An 18,035-nucleotide genomic window follows, 5' to 3' on the forward strand; every position below is an offset into this window, starting at 1 on the left:
TAAAATTTAAACTTTATGATCATGCTTAATTTGTCTCTCTGCCAATTCAACTTTTGTCTGAGACCTTTGATGGGAAGAAGGCTAAAGGTCATGTGCTTTTCATCGGTTACTCACTGATGTGACTCAAGTTGATAAAGTTATCCCACCAATCACCATCCAAAATGGGAAGACTCAAATTATGATTTGTAGGATGTAGTTCAATTCCAGTCTTATTATTATTATTTTATATTTCCATTTTGTATCTAAAAACACTGAAATGTTGAACTTATTATATGTCATGGGCAATATAAGGGTGTTTTTAAAAGACTCATGCTTTAGTTAAAGACTCACAGCAGCACCTGCATCATCAAAGTGGTGATATCACATTCAACAATTTTCCTATGCTTATTCTCATCAGAATTCCTAATTCAAAATATGCATATCTAATGACAGCTATGGAATAAGAATGAAATGGCTCTTCAGTTTGTTTTCAACTTCCAATTTTAATTAGATCCTATTTCACTTCATTGTAAGACAAACTTTTTATTAGATTACTTTGTTTTCAATTTTTTACGTGAGGGATCTGTACTCCAACACTTAATAAGCCCTTATGATTCAGAGTTATATTACAGTTTGTTAACCAAGAGATTTGCTTTTGCAGTGTATTTATTAATACTTATGTTAATGAATGTCCACTACAGATAAAGCTCTGGGTTACAGAAAGGAATAAAACATTGTTTGAAATTGTGTAAAAATATGTCCAGCTCTTCCACTCTATGGATGTATTTGGCCTCCTTAGCATTCAGTGGTTTCCAAGAGGTCTTTTTGTTGCTTTCTCTTTCTCTTTTTCCTGAACCTGTCCCTGGAATAAAAAAATGAAAGATGTACCCATGAGTGGCTATATGGATCTAGGAAAAATCTTGAAAACTCAAGTTTGATTTGTACTGCATTGTACTTTATACATTCTTATGCATGCATTAATACTTCTAAACATGTTTTTGAGGAAGTAATCCTGAACTTGCATTACCATTTTAAAGATGAACAAAAGGCTTTAAGATCTCTTAAAACTGACCCATTTTAAACAGATACACAACACCATGTTTGGAATTAAAAATCCAAAATCTTTTTACTAATAATTTATACTCATTTTCTTACCTCCAGCATGCCAGAAAGTATTGTTTCTCCCTGAATCATGATGCCTATTTGATGAAAGAAGTTATTATGGAATACAAAATGCTGTTTTCACCTTCATATTAAAACTTTGATTAAAATATCAAATGACTACAATGATCACCTGGCATGCCAATAGTTCCCCATTTAGCAAACTTTAGCTATTATCTAAGTCTTTAGGATTTTGCGTACCATCAGTGAAAACTATGGTGCCATTTGGGACACCAGCTTCTTCTCTTAGCATTCTGATAAAGTGGCTCTCTTTATAGTTTTTTGTGGTTGTTTCTTTATTTGGTTGGTTGGTTGGTTGGTTGTTGGAGTTTTTTGGTGGTACTGGAGAGATTGAATTCTGGGACTCATGTTTGCTAGGCAGGCACTTTACCACTTCAGCCATGCTTTAGCTATTTTTCAAATAACGTCTCATGATTATGCCCGGGCCAGCATGGTCTGCAACCCCCATTCTGTGCTTCCCTCATGCGGGGATGACAGATGTGTGCCAACATGCCCAATTTTTATTAGTTGAGATGTGGTCTTGAGAACTTTTTGCTCAAGCTGGCCAGTATGCCCAGCCTCTTTATAGCTTTTATTAGACTCAGCCAAGACAATTTCCAATGATGACATCACAACAGTTTCCCAAGGTCTCTCATAAGACTTAAAAGTAAGAAGATGAAATGCATTCATCTTGTACAAGTGCACAAAACAGAACAAGGATGAAATAAACTTGCTTGGAAACAGATTGACCATTTGGAGATGACAATCACATGCTTATCACCTATAGGCTGTATACAATATATCTTTTATCTTAATGACAAATAAGGGTTAATTTCATTGGCACCAAATACATAAAATATGAGAATTTTTGTAAGGTTTGTAGCTGAATTCATAGCCTTACATTTGTTGATGAAATAGCTTTCTCAACATATATCTAGGATATTAAAGCTTGAGGTAGAAAACTGAAGACTTTTCAGTTGGAAATTAAGAAAGCACCATGTTAGGAATTCTTTAAGTGGTAATGGAAAATTCCTTTTTGCTAATGCTAGTATTAACTTCCATTCTCAAAAATTATTGTTTCAGTGAAATGTTCGTATTTGAATGGAATCATTCAAACATTCTCAGTGACCCAAGTACAAGCTTTATCAGCCAAGCTTTAAGATACTGCTTTAGGGACCAGATGTGGTAGTACACATCTGCAATCCCAGCTACTCACAAAGCAGAGATCTGGAGGATTATGATTCAAGACCAGCCTGGATAATACGTTAGAGACCCAATCTCAACAAAAAAGCCATATGTGGTGGCATAAGCCTGTCATCCCAGCTATGCTGAAGACACAAATACAAGGATCTTTGTTGGATTTTTTGGCCAACTCAGGCCAAAAAAACTTTATAAGATTCTACCTGAAAAAAAAAAATTAAAGCAGAAAAGACATGGCTCAATTGGTAAGGTGCCTGCCTAGGAAGCACAGGCCCCGAGTTCAAATGCCAGTACCACCAAATAATTTTTTTAAAAGATTCTGCCTTAGAACTCATTTGTTCCTGTCATTTCAGTCAATGCTATTTGTTACACATGTGCCTTAGGCACCTAAGACACTGTGTTCAAGTTTGGCTTAGTGATTTTTGTATATAGTACAGCTTACTTAACCTCACTCATACTTAGGACAAGAGTCAAATACTGCATATCTCAATAGGCATAAATAATGATTAAATGGGAAGATAAATTAGAATTCTCCTAAGACCTCTCTGTAACTTTATAGTGGTGATGAAACAGCATACCACAAATTGTTTTTGACTCATAAAAGAATGCTTATTGGTATTTCCTCAAAGTGCTTCAAATTTACAATCATATGATGTTTTAAGAAATCATATGATGTTTTAAGAGTCAAAACCCTCTGTGAAAGGGTACTCATGTAGTTTCCCAGCTTCTATGTCCTCCATGATCAAAACACTATATTAAAAGCATTGTGGGTACAGAAATTATCATTAAAACCAATCATTTAAATTAAGATATAAATAACAGTGGAATACATTTTTCATATAGTCATATAAAAATCTGTATGACAGTCATTTCAGAAAGAGTAAATTGATTAAGAATGACATTAATACAAGGCACTTAAACTCATTATAAAAATGGAAAGACTGTCAAGTTTGGTTTCAAAGCATTTGGACTCTAGTTCCCATTCACTGATTGGCTCTCTAACTTGTAAAATTCAGAACTGGAGATGTGGCTCAAGCGGTAGAACATTGTCTAGCATGGAAGAGGTCCTGGGATTAATCCCCAATACCAAACAAAAAATTGTTAAATAATATATGTGCCATCAGGAACATTTTATTTCCATACACACTTAAATTTTATATATTTATGAAATTGTTATAAATGTAAACCACAGATGTTTATCTTCTAAAATGTTTCCATGTATTATCACACAGATAATAAGCAAAACAAACCAATATTGGTTCCTTTGTCTTATGAAAGTAGAATGTATAATGACTTCAATGTCTGGCTACTCACCTTATAATTACACAGCCTAGCTTCACACAAGGCTACATAGGAGCTCACCTTTTCTCCATGTCTTTGATGGTGTCAGGAAATGGATGATTAAAAGTCTCTGGTAGAAAGTAGATGGATATTGAGGCTGCTATGGGAAAGGTCCCATAGATAATCATGGGAAGATGTACAAAATACTTTCTAGTCACAAGTGTTAAAGCAGAAAGTATTGATACTAATCTGCTAGCAAAAATACAAATGCTCTGTATTGTTGACCTTCAGAAAGAGAAAATATTTCCCATGAAAGTCTGAATTGGTTAGTTCAGACCATTCTTCTATTTCTAGCAAACATTCACCATTTCTCAGTAGAGCTTTCTTAGGTAACCCAAGATCAATATAGGCTCTTCCTGCTGTAAGTGCAATTACAGCTGTTGCATACATAGATACTAAACCCCTGCTAACAGATCCAATTAAAGCATTGTTTCCATTTTGACATAACTATTTTTGTCTCAGCCATGCTGTAAGAAGTTTAAAATTGCATTTGTTTTAGACAGAATATACCATTTAAATCGGATTTTTCTGTAAAATGGAGAAAGCACATTACTTCAAAGGCTGTATAGCCTAAAATTGAGGTTACATGATAAAACACAGGATAACAAGTTAAATTTTAATTTCAGATAAACAGAAAGTAATGGTTTAGTATAAGCAGCATCATGCAATATGTATTTACTTATTTATTAATTTACTCTGAAAATATAATAACTATCTGAAATTCAAATTTAAGTAGCTGCTCTGTATTTTCTTTCCTTTTCTTTATTTTTCAGCTAAATCTGGAAACCCTGTGAAATAAACATAAACATTGACTCAGTTTCAGTAGGAATATAAAAAGAAAAACACTAGGGATATATATTTTACTGATAAAAATTTTTCTCATACAATCGAGAATTTGAAGGATTATATATGGCAGAAAATTTTTAAAAATTAAAATAAGGAAATTTTCTGAACTATTTCAATTTAATTAACAGTTGTTATCCTACCATTTTCTTTTTCTACAGAAAACTGTATAAAGCAGCCATTTCACATATGTTTTTTTATAGGATTCCCATAAAAATTTCTGTGATAGTCAATGGGCATATTTAAATAGGCTTCATATTAAAAACGATAAATTGAACTTTACAGAGAAGAAGGAAATTGGATAAACTCACAGCTCCCTCAGAGATGAACAAAGAACAATATAGAGCTGAGGGAATGGTTAATGAGGAGGTGATAGCTAAAGATTGCAAAGTTCCATTTATGCAAGATAAAAACTTCTGCAGATTTGCTATAAAGCACAGAGCCTAGAGAGAAGAAAAGTGTGTCCAATACATAACATTTGCTAAGGAGGTTGATTTTGTGTTAAGTGTTCTTGTTTAACAAGCAATAATGACAACAATACGTTTCAGGGCGAGGTTTTGAGGAATCTTTGGAAGATGATATATTAATGGCATTTAAGATTTTCATTGTTTTGTGAATGTATATTTATTCCCAAAGACATGGAGTATATAATTAGATAGGTACAGCTTTTATATGTTAATTGTACATTGTGAAGTGGCTTTTATAAAGTTAGTTACTTCATGCAAATATGCTGCCTTATGCATGTCACCTTAATTCTGTCTCTCAATTGATACTCTCCATCATGCTAGCAAGAAAGCAAGCAAAAACTTGGAATATGCTATGGTCTAAGGGAATAGAATCCCCTGATATATATAACTCCATAATTCTTCAGAAGATTTCATTTTCTGACTTGGATGGGGAAGTATAAAATGATCATTGATAATGAAGACTTTTATCTTTAGACAGCGTGGTGTATTTGGTAACAGTCATAGAAGAGTTTCTCACAGTTGGCTGAATTAATGTATTATTAATAGGAAAACTAAACTAGAGGTCTGAAACAAAGTAAATAATAAAACAAGCAAACTTTAAAATTACCCTCTCCAAAGCAATACATGAAATGGGTGTTTTCCATGTTTCTTTGCCATGTTGTCTAAAATTCTACCATTACTGCCATTACTGTATGAGACTGAAAATGTTTCAAAATTCTTCACTGAAGACAGATTCTATTTGTAAACTATTTGCTGCAGTGATTGACAATACACTAGTAAAGAATACTGGAAAGAGTTTTGGCTTGGCAAATAAGCATAATGGTCAAGTTTCTGTATGGTAAAGGCAATCTTAAACATAAATTTAGAATCTTGTTAAACATAGATCCCTTGTTATGGTTGTGTGCAATACTAGTTAGGCTATTTGACTTTTGTTCATTCATTGCAATGTGACATTTTTCTGTGTGGATGAAAGTATCCTCAAGAAGATTTATCTTTTTTTTTTACTTGCACAAAAGCTCTCTGAAACAACCAAAGACGCTCTGGATCAAGCTAAGGTAGGAGGTGATTGTTCTAAGCTGGAAATGTAGGGTAGAAGTCAAACTTAGATAATACTCTGAAATACCTGTGTGACTAAGAGTTTTAGAAGCATAGTAATAGAAGGAATTTGGGAAAAAGTTGGAATACAATTTGGTCTGCTAAAGAAATAAGCCAAGACCAGTCAGTGTCAACCTTTAATTTCCAAAACTTTAATATAGTACCTTTTATGAGTTTTATTTACATCTTCAAATTTTATAGAATCTGCCTGCAATATTCAACAAAGATTCTTAAGATGGACCATTTTGTAATTTCTTTTCTTACCTGAGTAATGTTGGTGAGAATTTATTACTGAAGGCCATAATTATGGGAATGAAGGCAGCAAGGGAGGCTTTCCCCAAGAGAAAAATAGTAAGACGCAGAATGCGAAACTCTGTGAACAATATTTTGAGAACAAAAATTGGTATTATTTACTTATTTGTCCATGTATTTTATGACTATATCCTAAATATTTGCTGCTAGGCAATTGCCTAGAATCAGACTTTGCTTATGTAGGGTCAAATGAAGCAAAAGGGAACTATGTTCGGTATCGACAACATGAGGAATATAATTCAGGGCATCGTTAGAGCTGGAAATAAAGGAACTAAGAAATTAAAGGGGGCTCATAAGATAATTACAAAAATAAACAAAACAAAGTAAAAAACCAAAACCCAGAGCTTACACAAACTACAAGCCCTAAACTGAAGAGAAAATGAAAAGATGTAGGATTCTCATTTAGTGGAAACAAAGGCAATACAGTAAGAACTAGAAACACGAAGCGTCTGTTCTACTGGAGCCAATGCCACAGATGAGTACAGTTGCTGCTGGAGACTCAGGTGTTCTTGATGAAAGGATTCAGAATAATTATAACCAAAAAAAGCTTGTTAAAAGATAAACAAAGTTAAAAGAAATAAACTCTGATACCAATAACATAAAGCTGGGCAAAAGAGAGTAACATTAGAATTTCACACGTCATTGAAGTTGTCACCAATTTTAAACAGACAATTAAGGCTACAGAGTTTTAATGAAAAATTTATCCTCCAAGAAAATCCAAAAGTAGATACATAAAAGAAAGGCAAAACAAAGCCTACATTAGGATAGATAACATTGTAGGTGTCACCAAACATGTGCAAACAAATTTAAGAAGATGGACCTCAATCCAGTTATTTTTTTCAACAAAAACATCAAACCACAAAGATATAGAGAAACAAGAGAACTAGAAGAAATAAAAAAATAGCAAGACCATACCTATTACTAATTATTTAAGACACAAATAGACTAACCTCACCAATCAGAAGACACTGGATATATGAATAGAATTTTAAGAAAATCCATCCATACATTTTGTAAAAAGGAATTACCTTAAATTTAGGGACACAGCCAACTTACAGTGAAGATATCAAAAAATCTATTCCATATATTGAATTCATATTTGAATGTATATATTCCAGATATATTCAAAAAAAGCAAGAGTGGCTCTACTGTATATCACAGGAGTTGCATTACAAGTCAAAGTGTCATAAGAACACTACCGTGTGTCATTATTTGCCATTTATACTTCTTCTTAAAAGTCCCTCTTTATTCTATTGCTCATTTATTAATTGAATTGTTGCTTGTTTGACATTTAATTTTTGGAGCTTTATATATTCTAGATATTAATCCTTTATTGGATAAATAACTGGGAGAGAATTTATCCCATTCAGAAAGTTGTCTATCTGGTGAAAATGCAGGCCGAAAAAAAAGGAGCACTCACTGTTCCATGGAAATTCACATTAGTACAGCCACTATGGAAATCAGCATGAAGTTCCTCAAAAACTAAAAGTAGACCCAACTATGAGGCTGCTACACCACTCCTGTGCATACATTTGAAGGAATTAAGTCAACATACCATAGAGATACCTGCACATCTATGTTTATAGCAGCACTATTCACAATAACCAAACTAGGGACTCAGCCTAGGTGTCCATTGACCAATGAGCGGATAAAGAAAGTGTGGCATATATACACAATTGACTATTATTATGTCATAAAGAATAATCAAATTATATCATTTGCAGGAAAATGGATGGAACCAGAGATCATGTTAAACAAAATAAGCCAGATTGATAAAGATGAATATCATATGTTGTCTTCCATAAGTGGAATCTAGACTTAAAAGAAAAATATGAGTATAAAAAGAGGATTGTTTGTGGTAGAAAGCCGTGAAAGGAAGGGGAGAAAAATGAAAGGATGAAGAGGGGTGAATATGGTTAAAGTACTTCATAACTAAGTATATAGAATAATGAAACTTACTAAATATTATTTTTAAAAGGGGAAGGGAGGCTAAGAAATATTAACAAAGTGGGTAAATTTGATCAAAGTATACTATATGCATGTATAGAAAGAGTACAATGAAACCCCTTTGTCAAATTAATATATACTTAAAAATAAACAAATAGAAATTTTCACAAGAGAAAATGTTTATCACATAATGATAAAATAGCCAATTCAATCAATAAAAAATATTTACAAGTACACATTTATATTTGTATATTTATGTATACATAGGTACTCAACACTAAACCACCTAAATATATAAATCTAAGTATACATTGATTTAAAAGGTGAAATAGTGATCCAAAGGCAATAGTAGTAAGGGATTCAACACTCCAATTTTAATAAAATAAAATAAAATTTAAATAAATAGAGAGGAGACTTAGCAGCACCTTAGCAATTGAACCTAACAGACATACAAAGACTATCCTATCCAACAACAGGAGAATACACAATCTTTTCAAGAGCACATGGAACATTCTCTAGTACATCACATGCCAGGTGGATGCTGGATTGAAATCAATCCAGTTATTTTTTCCAACCACAATGGAATTATACTAGAACTAAATAATAAAAGGAAATCAGAAAAAAATCACAAATGCATGGAAAATAAACTGATGGTCAAGGAAGAAATCAAAAGGGACATTATAAAATTTCTTAAGACAAGTTAAGATGAAAATACAACCGAACCTTATATGATACAGATAAAGCAGTAAGTATTAAAGGGAAGTTTACAGTGATAAATGCTCACATTAATAAAGAAGAAATATCTCAGATAAGCAACCTAAAATTACTCTTAATGAATTAAGAGAAAGAATAAGCTACCCAGAAATAATAGGAAAAAGAATAATAAATATTGAAGTAAAAATAAGTTAGAATATTAATGGGAGAAATGATGACTGAGTTGGTTTTTTGAAAAGATGAATAGAACCAACAAAACTTCAGACAAACTAAGAAAACAAGAGAGAAGATTCAATAAATATAATCACAAATGAAATAAGAGATATTATAATGGATATCAGAGAAATAAAAAGATAAGAAATTATAATGAACATCTATATGCCAACAAATATGAGACATTAGAAAGTATGGATGAATTATTTGAAACCTGCAACCTATCAATAATGAATCAAAAAGAAATTGAAAGCCTGAGCAGACTGATTATAAATCAAGAGACTGAATCAGTAATCAAAAATCTCCCAGTGACTTAAAACTCAAGACCAGATGGCTCAAAGATAAATTTACCAAAGACACCTGAAAGTCCTAACATCACCCCTATTGAAGTTCTTCAAAAAATATTGAAGAGTAGGGATCATATCCAAAGTCATTTTATGAGCCTGAGAAAAACAACAGAAGAAAACTACATAGCAATATCTATGGTGATCATGGATACAGAGATCTCTATAAATATTATCAAAATAAATTGAATAATACATTTCAAGTGAAATTTATTCCTGATACACAAGCATGTTTTCACATGGGCCAATCAACCAATGTGATATGCCACATTTCTAGAACAAAAGAGAAATTAAATGTTCGTTTGAATAGATGCAGAAAAATCATTTTAAAAATTTAATACCCTTTATTATATTGAAAACTCTTGATATATTATGTATACAATGAACTCATCTCAACACAAATTAGATCATATGTTAAAAATCCAAGATAACATGACACTCAATGGTGACAAAGATTTTCCTCAAAATCTTGAAAAAGGCAAAAATTCCCCCTTTCCATATCTACACAAAGTATTACTGGAACCTTTCCATATCTACACAAAGTATTACTGGAAGGCCTAGCCAGAGCAATTATTCAGGAGAAAGAAGAAAAATCTTTTTTGTTGAAATCACCATAAGAAGGGGGCTAAGTAGAAAGCAGAAAAATAAAGGGGATGAATCAGTTTTCGATAAAATATATATATGCTTAGAAATGTGACAATAGCTTTCTTTTTTTTATTTTTTATTATTCATATGTGCATACAAGGCTTGGTTCATTACAATAGCTTTCTTAAACAAGCAAATATGTCTCTTTTCAAAAATAAAGGACTAGAAGGTAAAACAGGTCCTTTCTGGGATTAGTACCAACGGGGTAGAGGAGGACATAAGGAAAGGGCGAAGAAGAGCAAATATGGTGAAAATATTACCTACTTCTGTGTGAAAATGGAACAATCAGTCTCGTTAAAACTATGCTAAGAAATGGGGGATAAAAGAGAATGATGAAGGGATGAAATCTAATTAAGACATATTATTGAATACACACAACTATACCCACCTCATTTTTGACAAAGGTGCTAAAAATATGCAATGGAAAAAAGTCAGCCTCTTCAACAAATGTTGCTGGGAACAGTGGTTACCCATCTGCAAGAAACTGAAACTAAATCCATGTCTATCACCCTGTACTAGTATCAACTCAAGATGGATCAAGGACCTAAATATCCAGGAAGGAGCAGGAAACAGTCTGATACTAACAGGTATAGGCAAAGACTTCCTCAATAGAACCCCAGCAGCCCAACAACTAAGAAAAAGGATGGACTAATGGGACTTCATAAAATTAAAAAGCTTCTGCACAATAAAAGAAATGGTCTCTAAACTGAAGAGACCACCCACAGAGTGGAAGAAAATATTTGCCAGCTATACATCAGACAAGGGACTGATAACCAGAATATACAGGGAACTTAAGAAACTAAACTCTCCCCAAATCAATGAACCAGTTAAGAAATGGGCACTTGAACTAAACAGAACTTTCTCAAAAAAAGAAACTCAAATGGTCAAAAAACACATGAAAAAATGCTCACCATCTCTGGCCATAAAGAAAATGCAAATCAAAATCACACTAAGATTCCGTCTCACCCCTATTAGAATACCCATCATCAAAAACACCACCACCAACATGTGTTGGTGAGAATGTGGGGAAAAAGGAACCCTAGTCCACTGCTGGTGGGAATGCAAGCTGGTGTAACCAGTCTGGAAAAAAATGTGGAGACTTCTTAAAAATCTATGCAATGCATGTTACTCCAGAGGCACCTGCACACCCATGTTTATTGCAGTGCTATTCACAATAGCCAGGTTATGGAAACAACCAAGATGCCCCACTATTGATGAATGGATCAAGAAAATGTGGTACTTGTACACAATGGAATTTTACTCAGCTATGAAGAAGAATGAAATCTTATCATTTACAGGTAAATGGATGGAACTGGGGAATATCATTCTGAGCGAGGTCAGCCAGGCTCAGAAGACCAAAAATCATATGTTCTCCCTCATATGCGGAATTTAGATCTAGGGCAAATGCAGCAATGTGGTTGAACTTGGATCACATGACAAGGGGAAAGCATATACGGGAGATATAGGAAAAGGTAGAAAACCCAAAACATGAAAGTGTTTGATGTCCCCACTCCAGAGAAACTAATACAGAAACCTTAAAGCAACAGAAGTTATCATGAGAAGGGGATCAGTAACCAGTGTAAAGATCAGTTAGAGATGAATCAGCATGGATCATAACACATGTGTACACGCAAACAATACTAGGAAACTTCTGTATAGCTATCCTTAACTCAACTAGCAAAAATGCTTTGTCTTCCTTATTATGCTTGTGTCTTTTCTTCAACAATATTAATGAGAAGGGCTGAACAGGACCTGCCTAGAACTGAGAGGGGGAGGGAGGGAGAGGGAAGGTGGGAGAAATGACCCAAACAATGTATGCACATGTGAATAAATGAATAATTTAAAATAAATAAATAAATCTGATGCTAAAAAATGACATATTATAAGCATTTTTGTAAATGTAAGAATGTACTCCTAGTACAATAATGTGATAATAAAAATAATATAAAATAACAAATTAAAAAGGAAGAAATTAAATTCTCATACGATGAAACATGATTTTATATATACAAAACTCTAAAGAAAAAATACTACTAGAACCAATAAACAAACTCAGTGTGATCGCAGAATATAAAATCAACATACAAAAATCAATTGTTTCTGTATACCAAAAATAAACTATCCAAAATGGGAATTTAAAATGGCACTAAAAAGAATTAAATACTTAGGGAAAAAATGTAAGGGGATGAAAGACTTGCACACTAAAAGCTATAAAACACTGATAAAAAATTAATGAAAATACAAGGAATTAAAAAGCATCCTGTACTCATGGACGAGAGGAAGTAATAATATTAAAATGTTCATAGTACCCAAGGAAATCTATGCATAAAATCTCAATGGCAATTTTACTGCAAAATAAAAATATCTAAAATGCATACAGAATCATCAACAACACTAAATGATCAAAGTAATATTAAGCAAAATTAATAAAGCTGGAACCATCACATTTCCTGATTTCAAAACACAGTAAAATCTACAACAATAAAAAAAGAAACCTATGGTTTTAACATAAAAGATGCACATAGGCCAACGTAATAGAATAAAGAGTCCAGAGATACATCTGAAATTTTATTTTTATGCAATAGAACTTTGTCAAAGTGCCAAGAACACATCATGGAGAAAGGATAGTTTCCTTAATAAATGATGATGGGAAATTTTGATGTTTACAGGAAGAAAGATGACACTGGACTCTTCTCTCACACAACCTTCAACACAACCAGATTAAAAAAAATTTTAAAGTATAGCTTAACCTATAAATGTACTAGAAGAAAACATGGGGGAATAGACTACTGACATCAATCTGAAAATGATTTTTTTAATATGATACCTAAAACACAAGAAACAAAAAGAAAAATAGACATATGGGTTTACTAAAAGATTAGCTTCTGCACATCAAAGGAAATTTCAACATAGTTAAAAAACTATGTACAGAATGGGAGAAAATATTTGCAAACCACAGATACACAAGAATACTAAGTTTCAGAGAACTAGTGTACAATATAGTCCCCATAGTTAACAATAAGGTATTGTGTTCTTAAAATTTGTTGAGAATGAATCTCATGCTAACTAGTGGTTCTAGTGGTTAAGAACCACTCTCTCGTATACACTTCTTACCTTTCTTCACCAATTCCAACTTATTGGTAGTGTCTCAAGTTAAATGCCATCAAGATGTATTCACTACTTATTTGGAATATGCATGTATATACACATACACACATAATTAGAGCATTTAATTATGTCATGTGCAAGAAAAATATATTGTGACAATTCATTATTTGGGAGTAGTGAGAAATTTTTTCTCCTTTTTTATTAGTTTATATTAATTATACAAAGTGATTTCATTGAAATATTTCCATACATGTATACAATGTACTTCAAGCATATTCAACTGCTCTATTACTCCTTCTTATCCCTTTCTCTCCCTTTTTTGAACATTTTAATGAGTTTTATTATTCTGTTTTCATACATGTGTATGAAGGACTTTGATCATATTCACCCCTCCTTCACCCTCTCCTTTCATCCTCTCCAGTTCCATTTGTTCCCACTCCCAAAGAGTCCCACTGTTCTATACTTGTCATTTGTTTTTGGTCTAGATTTTGCTGAAGAGAGATAACATATGATATTTGCCTTTATGTCTCACTTATTTCACTTAACATAAAGATTTCTAGTTTGATCCATTTTCTTGCAAACAATATAATTTCATTTTTTGTATGGCTAAAGAATTCTTCATTTGGGGATATATATACTCCATTTTCTTTATCCATTCTTTGGTAGATAGATACTTAGGCTGATTCCATAGATTGACTATTGTGAATAGTGCTGCTATAAACATAAATGTGAAGATATGTCTATTGTATGCAGACTTACATTCCTTCAGATACAGCTGTCCATGTATAGCAGGATCATATTGTACTTTTATTTTTGCCTTTTTTGAGGAACCTTGATGTTGTCTTCCTTAGTGACTGCACTAATTTACATTCCTGTCAACAGTGTATAAGGGCTTCTTTTTCCTCTCATCCTTGCCATCATTTTTGTTATTTGTTTTCTTGATGATTGCCATCTGTCTTGGGGTAGATGGAATCTCAATGTTTTGATTTGCATTTCCTTTATCACTATTTGTAAGCAATTGTACTTTCTTCTGAGAACTGTTCAGTTCATTTGCCTATTTATTAATTGGGTTGTTTATTCATTTAGTGATTAATTTTTGGAGTCTTTGTATATTCTGGATATTAATCCTTCAGCTGATGAATAGCTGGCCAAGATTTTCTCACATCTGTAGGTTGTTTCTTGGTTCTGGAACTTACTTGCTTTCCTGTACAGAGCTTTTTAATTTGATGCAATTCCGTCTGTCAAGTCTTGCTCTTATTTCCTGGGTAATCGGAGTCATATTCATAAAGAAAGTATTGCATATTTCTTCAAATGTTTTCCCCAGGTTTTCCTCTAATAGTTTCAAAGTTTCAGGTCTCAAAAATCTTTGATTGATTCTCAATTAATTTTGCTACAGAGTTAAAACTAGCAGTAGAGCTCCAGTCTTCCTCATGGATAGCCAGTCTTCCCAACAATATTGAAGAGCCTGATGTTTCTACAATGTATGTTTTTATACCTTTTGTGAAAATTAGATGACTGTAGCTGTTTGATTTTATTTCCGAGTCTTCTATATTACTCTATTGTTCTATGTGTCTCTTTTGAGGCAGTTGCCTACTGTTTTATTATTATGACTCTAAAGTGTAATTTGAAGTCAGGACTCATGATACCTATAGCATTTCTCTTTTTTCTAAGGTTTCTTTGAATATCCAGGGTCTTTTGTAATTCCATGAAAATTTTAAGATTGAGTTTCTATTTCTGTGGAAAAATTACACTAGAAATTTGATGGGCTTGTATTTGTAGATTCCTTTTGGGAGTATAACTATTTTCACAATAAGAATTCTGTGAATTCATGAACACAGGAAGTCATATCATCTTCTAGAGTCTGCTTCAATTTCTTTCTTACAATTTTTAATGTGTTATAATTTTTGTAGAGGTCTTTAACCTCCTTTGTTAGGTTTATTTCTGTGTATTTAATTTTTTCAGGGTTTTATGAATGGGCTTATTTTGCTGATTTTCTCAGAATGTTCATTATTGGTACATAGAAAGTCTACTGGGTTTTGTAGAAAAGCTACTAATTTTGTATTCTGCTACATTTACAAAAGTGTTTATCAGATCTAAGAGTTTTTGAGGAATACATATTAAGAGGATCATATAATCTGTTAATAGGTGAAATTTGACTTTTTTCTTTCCTATTTGTATCCCTTTTATTTCTTTTTGTTGCCTTATTGCTCTAGGTAAGAATGAAAGCAATGTATTAAATAAGTGTGGAGCATTGCATATGCTTGACTCACTCCTGACTTTAGAGAAAATGATTTCAGTTTTTTCCCATTTGGTGCAATGTAGCTTACAAGTTCTTTGGATATAGTCTTTATTACTTTGAGGTATGTTCCTTTACTTCCTAGTTTCTTCAGAACTTTTGTCATGAAAGGATGTTTAATTTTGTCACAGACTTTTTCTGTGTCATTGAAATGAGTATGTGAATTTTGCCCTTTATTCTGTTTATGTGCTGTATTATTGTTTATTGGTTTGCATATATTTAACCATCCTTGTTTCCTTAGAATGAAACCAGCTTGATAATGGTGTGTGGTCTTTCTGATGTGCAGTTGAGTTGCAAGAATTTAATTGAGAATTTTTGCATCTATATTCATTAAGGAAATTGATATACAATTTTCTTTTTTTGTGTATCCTTATCTGGTTTTTGGTATCAGGGTGACACTGGCTTCATAAAATAAGTACAGTAGTGTTCCTTCCCCTTTGACTTTATGAAATAGTTTGAAGAGTATTGGTGTTAGTTCTTCTTTAAATGTCTGATAGAATTTGGCAGCAAATCCATCCAGTCCTGGGCTTTTCTTTGTTGAGAGACTCTATTACTGCTGCAATTTCATTGCATGTTATAGAACTGTTTAGGCTCCTGGTTAGATTTTACTAGAATATATGCATCTAGAAATCTGGCCATTTCCTCTAGATTTTCCAATTTATCAGAATGTAAGCTTTTTTTTTAAAAGTCCCCTAAGGGTATTTTAAATTTCAGTGCTTTTGTTGTGACATCCCTTTCACCCTTACTTTGATTTATTTAGGTCTTCTCCTTTCTTTCATTTAGTTTAGCTAAGTGTTTGCCAATCTTGATTATCATTTCAAAGAAACTACTTTTTATTTCATTGGTTCTTTTTGTATTCATTTATTCATATGTGCATACATTATTTGGGCCATTTCTCCCCCCCCCACCCCCGCCCCTGTCCCCTCCCTTTCCCCCCCACCCCCTTGCTTCCAAGCAGAACCTGTTCTGCCCTCTTCTCCAATTTTGTGGAAGAGAAGACATAAGCAATAATAAGAAAGATATAACATTTTTGCTAGTTTGAGATAAGGATAGCTATACAGAGAGATTCCTAGCATTGCTTCCATCCACATAAGTATTACAAACCCAATTGATTTATCTCTACCAGACCTCATCACTACTTCCTGGTCACCTCTCATAGTGACCTCTGTCATTTTAAGGTTACTATATTAGCTCCTCTACAGTGGGCACATCAAACACTTTCAGGTTTTGGGTTTCCTACCTTTCCCTATTCCTTCTGTATGTTTTCTCCCCTTAGCATGTGACCCATGTCCAATAATAGTACTGCATTTGTTTTAGTTCTAAAGTCCACATATGAGAGAGAACATATGATTTTTGGCCTTCTGAGCCTGACTAACTTTGCTTAAGATGATGTTCTCAAGTTCCATCCATTTACTTGTGAATGACAAGATTTCATTCTTCATGTCTGAGCAAAATTCCATTGTATATAAATACCACATTTTCTTAATCCATTCATCAGTAGTGGGGCATCTTGGCTGTTTCCATACTTGGCTATTGTGAATAGTGCTACAATAAACATGGGTGTGCAGGTGCCTATATTGTCCTTTTAATCTACATTTCATTAGCTTTTTCCTTAATTGTAGTTATTTCATTCTGTCTATTGCTTTTGAGTTGGGCTTATTCTTGTTTTCTAAGAGTTTGAGGTGCATTATTAGGTTATTTATTTGAGATAACTCTGGTTTTTTAATAAAGGTACTCAGTTATAAATTTCTCTCTTAGCACTGCCTTTGCTGTGTCTCAAAGGTTCTGATAAGTTGTATTTTCATTTTTATTTAATTCTAGTATATTTTTATTTCCCCCTTATTTTTTTAATGACCCAGAGTAAATTGTTCAGTCTCCATGTGTGTGAATATTTTCTGCATTTCTCTTGTTATTTATTTCTAATTTTATTCCATTGTGGTCTGATAAAATAAATGAAATTATTTGATTTCCTTACATTTTAAAGACTTGATTTATGTCCTAAGGTATTATCTATTTTGGTGAAATTTCCATGGGTTGCTAAGAAAAATGCATATTCTACAGCTATTGAATGAAATATTCGGTTGATGTCTAATAAGAACATTTGATCCACAGTGTAATTTAATTCTAAAGTTTTATTTTTTATTTTTTTGTCTGGATGACTTGCCTATTCTTGAGAGGGGATTTAAAGTTATGAGTTATTATTGTGTTAGGGTCTATTTGTGTTTTATATTTAATAGTGCTTAAGAAATTTGGTGTGCCAACATTCTGTGCATATATGTTTATAGTTATTATTTCCCCCTGATGGATTGTTCTCTTTATCAAAAACAAAATGACCCTCTTTGTTTCTTTTGACAAATTTTTTTGGTTTTG

At 32.8% G+C, this 18,035-nt stretch overlaps 1 pseudogene; it reads right to left on the reverse strand.

Moving 5' to 3' along the window:
• Positions 1 to 447: 447 nt before the first annotated feature.
• The window catches only part of LOC109680171 (solute carrier family 22 member 22-like), a 94,450-nt pseudogene continuing 76,862 nt past the window's right edge, over positions 448 to 18,035 (reverse strand).

This window comes from Castor canadensis, chromosome 3, assembly GCF_047511655.1.
Source record: "Castor canadensis chromosome 3, mCasCan1.hap1v2, whole genome shotgun sequence".
Lineage (NCBI taxonomy): Eukaryota > Metazoa > Chordata > Mammalia > Rodentia > Castoridae > Castor > Castor canadensis.